This window comes from Pterocles gutturalis, unplaced genomic scaffold (genome assembly GCF_000699245.1).
Source record: "Pterocles gutturalis isolate BGI_N339 unplaced genomic scaffold, ASM69924v1 scaffold11401, whole genome shotgun sequence".
Classification (NCBI taxonomy): Eukaryota; Metazoa; Chordata; class Aves; order Pterocliformes; family Pteroclidae; genus Pterocles; species Pterocles gutturalis.
The window spans coordinates 67,416-75,185 of NW_010097975.1; positions in this window are offsets into that span (position 1 = coordinate 67,416).

The following is a 7,770-nucleotide window of genomic DNA, read 5'->3' on the forward strand; positions in this document are numbered from 1 at the left end:
CTCCTTTTTTCCATGCATCCAAACATTTCCAACCTCACCACCCATCAGCCAGAAAGTAGAGAAGAAATAAAGGTTAGGGAATGGTCTGGCACCAAGAGGGAGCAACAGCAAAGTAGGTTGATGAAATCCAAAATTCTTGCCTAATTTAAGCCCTGCTTGCTTGCCTGGAAGGGCTGAGCTGCTTGTTTGCAGTGCCTATCATTGGTAAGAGACCTCCACTTCCAATTGCTTCTTTTTACAGTGCTCTCAGTGACCAGACACTTCTTTCCATACCTGCCAGCATGTGATTACAAGAACATTTTTAAAGATTTCATGTCACGCCTGTGTGGAAGTCATCTGGATCACTTCAGGGGAGAAACACTATCAGCGATGGGTGATCCAGAAGCACAAGGGCAGCTATTCCAGACATTCATCTCTGCTTTTGTATGGTTATCCAAGCCAAAACCCTGCTGAGTTGACAGGTTCCCTGACACAATACTTGTGTGACTACAAAATTTCACACTGTTCCACTATGTGCATTTGACTATAGATACTTGATAACCACAGAAATCACTTCTTGCCCCATTGAGTCACCTGTAAACAGAATTTCTCTGTAGAGCCAGAAACTCTGTCCCTTACATTAAACACTAACTGGCCCTTTGCTGAGTCTCCTGTGCCACAAGGTCTCTGGGTGTATTACAAAAGGAGCACCTGGACATAGCTGAACATTTCCCAGATGGTGAACTGAGCTCATTCTACAGAGTCATTTCCCCATGAACACAGAGGAAGCTCTGTTGGCCAGGATGAAGAAATACCCATTTCCACAAGAGTTACAAAAGCCAACACCACGCCTCAGTTGAACTGTCCTGGTGTGCCGTTCCTTACTGCCTAACCAGCACCAATATGCATCAACCCAAAGTTGCACACCTGCACCACAATGTTGGCAAGAAAATTGAGTTCATCCAGGAGGGCCACAGGGTTTTGATAGAGGCCATTGATCCACTGTGATACGAATTCAATACCAGTTTAAACAGATTGCCTGGCCGAAGAGCTGTTTACGAGCGCAGCCATGAAGAAGCACAGGAGAGATTGACTCCTGACATAACAAGACCTGCCAAGTTCATGCTAAGCCAAAGGCCATTTCCATAGCTAATTGAAAGTTGCTCACCCTATTGCTGCCCCTGCCACGCACAGAGAGGCAGTCCACCGAAGGGACAGCAGAGCCGTGCAAAATACCCTCATACCTTTAAAGCTTGAGGTTTGAAAACTTTTCCCATTCTGAGCTTCATCTGGAAAAAAAGAGGCCACTCCACGGCAGGTCAGCGTCCATTAGCCCAGGAGAAGTCCCCATACAAGTCCCTAATTTGAACTCCAGCATCACAAGAGGTAGAAAAAGTTCCTCAACCTATACAGGTTACTCTGGAAGGGGAGCTGGCTGCTAGCTGCAGTGCTTGCTCCTGGTGCTGACAAAACTCCCCTGCTGGCAGGCACATTCCCACCACATTGCACCAGCACTTCCATAAGAAGCTTTGGACTCGGTGGTATTTTCTGAGAAGAGTGATCACTAGAAAATTCCTACCCACCTCAAAACCTGACTGCTACAGTAATAACTCCGTGCAGCTATTAAGATGGGTTGATGGAACCGAGGAGGGGAGATGCAGAAGCAGATGAGTGTTTTTTCTCTTTGCACCAAAGCTGGTGTTGCCACTTTCACCCCTACTATGGTTTGAGATACCACATGACTCCAAGGCCAGAATTTGTTTTCAGCCTTAGGCTCATGTACATTTGCATCATGAACATGCAATGCAAACCACAAATAAATGTATGCCTCTGCTCTGAGAAGTGCTACATCTGCTTTCCTTCTTCCCCTTCCCTTATTCCAAAATGCAGATTATGGAAGGAGTGGGCACACCCAGCAGCACTCCTCCAAGGATAACATCCCAAACTCTCAGGCACTCACTCCATGTCAGACATATGTCACCTTAACCACATCATGAGTATGGCTATCCTCTTCAGAGAGCACCATAACAATCTTGTCCTATATTTCCTTCCTGCATGCAAACAGAGGGCAGAGGAACAGTATTTAAATATCACCTTTCTGCCCCAAACCTACCATTGACCGAATGTTTGCTGTGTCTCTGATACTTTTTTCCCTATGGAAAGAACATGCCAAAGAGAAGAGGCCATACAGGAGACAACCTAGTTCCTTCCTTGTGGCTAAGCACAGAGTTTGTATCACTACAGAAGAGTCTCTGGCACAGCAGTACAACTGAGGGCAATTAAAAAAAAATTAGAGTAATAAATGAAAACTGAAAACTAGACAACTGCTCTTGCCTGAGTAGCACCCATGGACTTCATGCCTATGTTTCAAATGCCCCTCCTGCTACCATTAGAAATCTAGAGGCCCCAAAATCAGAATCGTTCCATCTTATCTTTCAGCACTTTATAAATAAGTTAGAGCTTCAACAAGTAATCTATGTTTTTACATGAAGACACTACACAATCACAACACAGAAACTGCAAATAACTCATTGAAATATTGGACATTATAAATTTAAGGATTAAAATGTTAAAATCTAGAAGTATTCAGTATGCTTATTTAATGACAACAGCTCAATTTTGCCCTTTCTCAATGACTGCCCACCAGTTTCCTCCTGGAAAAGCCTAGTTTGTAACCAGAAAGAAGCTGTACAAGGCTCCACTTTTGCACATATATTTTACATCTGCATGGCCTAAAGGGTATAGTTTGGTGCAAATGCACACCCTTTAACTTGGTAGCACGTGAACAAGGAATCTTCAGTCTGTCTCACAGACTATAGACTCCAGATGAAGTCCTGAAAAGCTGTAACATACAAACTTAAATAGTTTTCCGAACATTTAACATAAATGATAAAAAGGAAAAAGTTCTTTCCTTTTCTCCATACCACTGACTACTCCCTTTCCCTGAAAGCTTTAATTTTAAAAAGAGCAATTAAAATTAACAAGGTAGGTAACATAGTAGTCCATAGTAGCCTAAGGAATCAAAGTAATCAAAACCTGACCTGTATAAAACCATGTAGACTCCTACTATCAACAAAGAGCACTAGTGTTTCACAAGGAGCAGGTACTCCTGAGCAGCTGCCCAACTCCAGGCAGTAACAAAAGCCTTGTTCTGAGAGTGTGCCAGGGCTGGGTAAAGCTCAGCTTTACAGTGCTCAGAGAGAGAGCACGAAACAGCAGCTCTGTCTGCAAGTCCTGTGTGTCAAATTTTGTCACTTTGCAGCAGTCTCAGCCCCAGCTCTCTGTTTGGTCTTGGACCATTTGTGGGGACAAGGGGTGATTGCAGGAGCTGGGTGCCCACTGAGCAGGTGCTATTGCGCTGGCAGCCGAGAGGGCTGGTGGGTCCCAGAAACCTTCCCACCCCATGAAAGGGAGAAGCTTCGAGGGCTCGAGGGCCCACCAGTCTCTGCTCTGCTCCTGCAGGGCTTACATTGTGCACGAGCTCTGTCAGGCATGCTGCTGGCAATGCAGCACTTCAAAAATCTCAGAAAACAAAACTCACCTTCTCTCAGGAGCACCTGGAAACAGGGGCAGTGGCACATTAGCTTGCATTACATTTCTAGGCCTTGTTGTTTAAACAAACTATTAAATGCCCTATTACAAGCACAGTAAGAAAAGTTGACTTTTACAGAGAGTAAAGGTATCGCCTCTGAAAACTCTTGTCAGTTTGCTGAGAAATTTTCACTCACTTTCACTAGCGGGAGACCCATGCTGAGAAAAATCAAGCAGAAAGCTTTTGTTCAGCAAGAATTGCAAGAAAAAAAAAGAAGATAAACCAGTGAAGCTTTTAATGTGAAGCTCTCCCTGTTGAAATGTTTCATTGTATGATACAGGAGTATACAAAGAAGCCAAAGGAGAAAAAAATAAATAAATTCTGGCGTGAAAGAAAGAACTTAAACTTTGGTTAGGACTCACCTTATACTGGATTGCACAATAGAGAAAAAAAGAACTTTAAATAAAAGAAACTCTTAAGAGGAAACTCCATTGCTGAGATCAGGTGAAGCACTATCCAGGTCTACATTTGAAAAAGTTTTGCAAACAAAAACTTGGCTAGAAGCATAGGAAAAACAACATACCCATAACGATTTTGGCAAAAGTCACAGTGTAGGTGCAGTTGTACGAACACAAGCAAGAGGCCCCGTGGGAGTAACAAGCCTCATGACCAGCTAAACCTCTGCAGGGAACCAAGAGGGTAAGTAAAAAAATTCAAGGGTAAGGATGTTGTGCAAGCACAAAACAGAGAATGAAAAACACATAGCTCTAGTACGCAGGCTGTGCCTCAGATATGAAACCACTTGCATCAACTGGAGGTAGGTAGAGGATTATGGCTAAAGTAGAATAATTTGCCTCAGTGGGTGTATGAAGTCCAAAAAAAAAAAACAAACCAAAAAAAACCAAACAAACAAAAAAAACACAAAAAACCCCAACACTGCCAGTATGAACCAGATAATTGTAGGGCAGTTTTGGGATGTAATCTTAGGAGGCCGCCTGTGCCTTGGTAACTGCATCAGTAATACCCCATAATGCCAACATTGCCTGAGGAAAGGCGTTGGAAACATCAAATTTGAGTACAGATGCAGCAGAATTGAGACCAATGAGGAAAAGAAAATAGGTGGACTGCTTGTTTGCAAAGAATTGGGGTAAAGAAAGGGAAATAGTAAAGGTAAGGAAAAAAAAGAATGAGTCCTGCAACAGAAATAAGGGGGAATAAGACAAAATCAGTCAAAGAACAAAAGAAGGTGGGATGTTCTGACAGTAGGAGTGCAGGCACCGAAGCTACCTGTGCACCCAAGCCCACCAGGACACTGACGAGAACCTCTGCAGACAACCCATGCAACTCTCCATCACGTCCATGCCTCAGACTCAGTGAGGGCAAGTACAGAGGGACAGTAGTGTGGGTGGGAAGGGTGACAGAATTATAATAAAACAGTTGGTTGTGATTTGCAAGATCTGAGAATGAGAATTAGTTTTATATTTGGTTGTAGCTGTGCAAAATGATACAATGGTAAATTAAGGATAAGTGTATCTATTAATAGTACATCTATAATTATGCTACTTATTAGTATGTCATTTAATCAATAGAGGTTGCTATCTGTTAAACCAGTTATGACTCAAAATAAGACTGCAATCTGAAAGGGGAGAATTGGACCCTGAAGTAACAAGGAACAACAACAATGAAAAAACCCAAACACCTCTTTATTGCTATACTTTCTCCAGGAAGCTGGTACTGGCTATTAGTTATAGGTATGAGAGGCTAGCAGTATGAGATACTTTGGGGTGGGGTAGAGGGGTGATTTGCTGATACGGTTAAATCAGAAACCTTGTATCAGCCAACCCAAGAAGTCACAGACATTGATGTAAGATTTATCTGCTTACTAGTCTGCTATCTTTGTATCTTCTACTCTTCCCAATTATATTACAGATAAGAAACAAGAGGCTTTTCCACTCTTTAATACTGCAGAAGCATCCAAACAAGGTGAAGAGTGCTCTAGATACATGAAGCCACTGCCCCTTTTAAGTAAAAGCATTACAGGCATTTTTGAGCTGCTTATCTCCATGGTCAAAGCCTTCAATCAGGCAGATAAAGCAACATGCTTGTTGGCCAGCTAACCAACCTGCCAAAAACAGAATTCCCACTGCCAGCACTGATACCACTTCGTTTAGATGTAGTTTCTCATCCTACAGGCTTCGGCTGTTTGAAGGGAAAGCAGTTCTCAGAACAGATGGAGTTGGTAATAGAGCTCCTTCTAGGAGATATAAGCATTACATGGGGAATGAAATGGTAAAACAGTGTCTGGAGTACACATTGTAACCTTGAACCACTCAAAGTAAAATTCCCTTCCCATTGAGAACAACATGGTGGGGCAAAGTGTAAGCGACAGCATGGCCTTCCAGAACACTAGCTGTCATGGCTGTTTCCCCTCAGAACATTGGCCACCCAAAAAACTGCTTGAGATGCACATTCCAACCTCACACTCAAAATAAAAATCTTGTGACTTGTCATTTTTAGTCAGTGTCAGGAGCACTGCCAAAAAAAAAGATGAAGTAGCTGTCTCAAAAGAGCAAGAGAGAGTCTATGCTCCAGACGGAGAAATGGTACAGGCACTTGCCGGTGCATAGCAAAGCTCCTGAGCTCATCTACAGAGGCATATTTGCTTTCCACTAGGAGATCTACCCCAGCCATCCTGCTTTCAGAGAAGCAGGAATACTTGTATCCTGAAAGTCCAACGCTGTTCCACTTTCCCTGGCTGTCTCCTTGTGTTTAGACTGAAATCTCTGCAAGGCAAGGCCCAGACTCCTGGATATCTGCTGAGCAGGTACCACGGGGCTTCTGCAAAGACAACAGACTGCTTTTGAGTCAGCACTTTGAAAGTTGCAAGCACTAGCAACACTGTTCCAACAGGATAGGGTGGGCAGAGGAAAGGGCAGGTGAAGAACAAGCCCAGTGTCCACGTAGACCATTCTGGTCCAGACCAAGGCTCCATTTAACCCAGTAATCTGTTCCCAGCAGTGTAAACAACAGGCATGAACAAAGAGTAAGAGAGCGGGACAAGCATGTATGTTATTTTTCCCACATATTTTCCCAGCTTCCAATGTTTATCATCTCCGGAGAGGCCCTGAGCCTGATTTGGTTTGTTTATTTAGTGATTCCCAGTGGGTATCTCTTTGAAGCATTTGTTCTATCATTTGATTTGCTTTGTTCATTGTTATTGAGCATGAAGCTGACATTTTAAATGAAGGACCATGATGATGCCATTCCTAGAAGAAATCTGGAGGTTATGTTCTCACAGTCCTGATCTGAAGTACTTTGTAATAAATTGCTATATCCAATTTTCACTGACTTTGTAGACCTTAGTGGGAAGGGACTTCTACTTTACATGATTCTACTTTAAATGTATTACAGTAATCCTAGATGTTGTCTTTCCTTACTGTTTCCTTTGCAATTGTGCTTGCTTTCATCAGCTATCTGCTGGGTGCAAACAAAGTCCAGTCAAACCAGACAGATCTGTAACCCAAATCTCTTTACATGACTCACACATGTTCCATGCCTAAGGACAGTTGCCCAGATTCTCACCCTGGCTCTGGACATATAGTTTACCATTATGATAGTATCAAAAACATGAAGCAGGCCCAAGCTTCATTATTCAAAGCAAGGTCTCTTGGACTGCACTGAATTGGCTTTTAAATTTAATACATCATAGTTGAAATCTTGGCCCCCTGTTTAATCTATGGGATTACATTTATTACCTTTGCTCAGGCCAGAATTTTGCCCAAGAAACAGCTCTACTGTTTAGCACTATTTTGTAATTATCTTGTAGGTGCTCTCCTGTTTGCTAAAGTACGTAGTCTTTCCCCTCTTCAACTTTACTCAGTGACAGAGCAAATTATACTCAAGCCTTTGGAGCAAGAAGGACTGAGATGTCCAAAGTGATCTTTTATCCAACTCTATCATGCCACAGAGACAATTTCTCCTTGTCTCCAGCTCAGAGAAGACTATTGCAGACATTTGCTTTAGGGCTGAATTTAGCTTGTAGCTTTTTTCAAGTTGGTGCTCTGTCCAGGAAAGACCTTTTTCGCAACTGCAGTTTGAAATTTTATTCCAGTCCTGGAACTTAAACTGAATTGGAGAAGTTTGCAGGAGATGCAGCAACACTCCCTCCTTTCCTTGCTGATCATAACCTGTCATCTGCAACAGCCACTAGTTTTTACATAAAGCACAGCTTTTAAAAAAAACCTAGTGTGAATGACAAG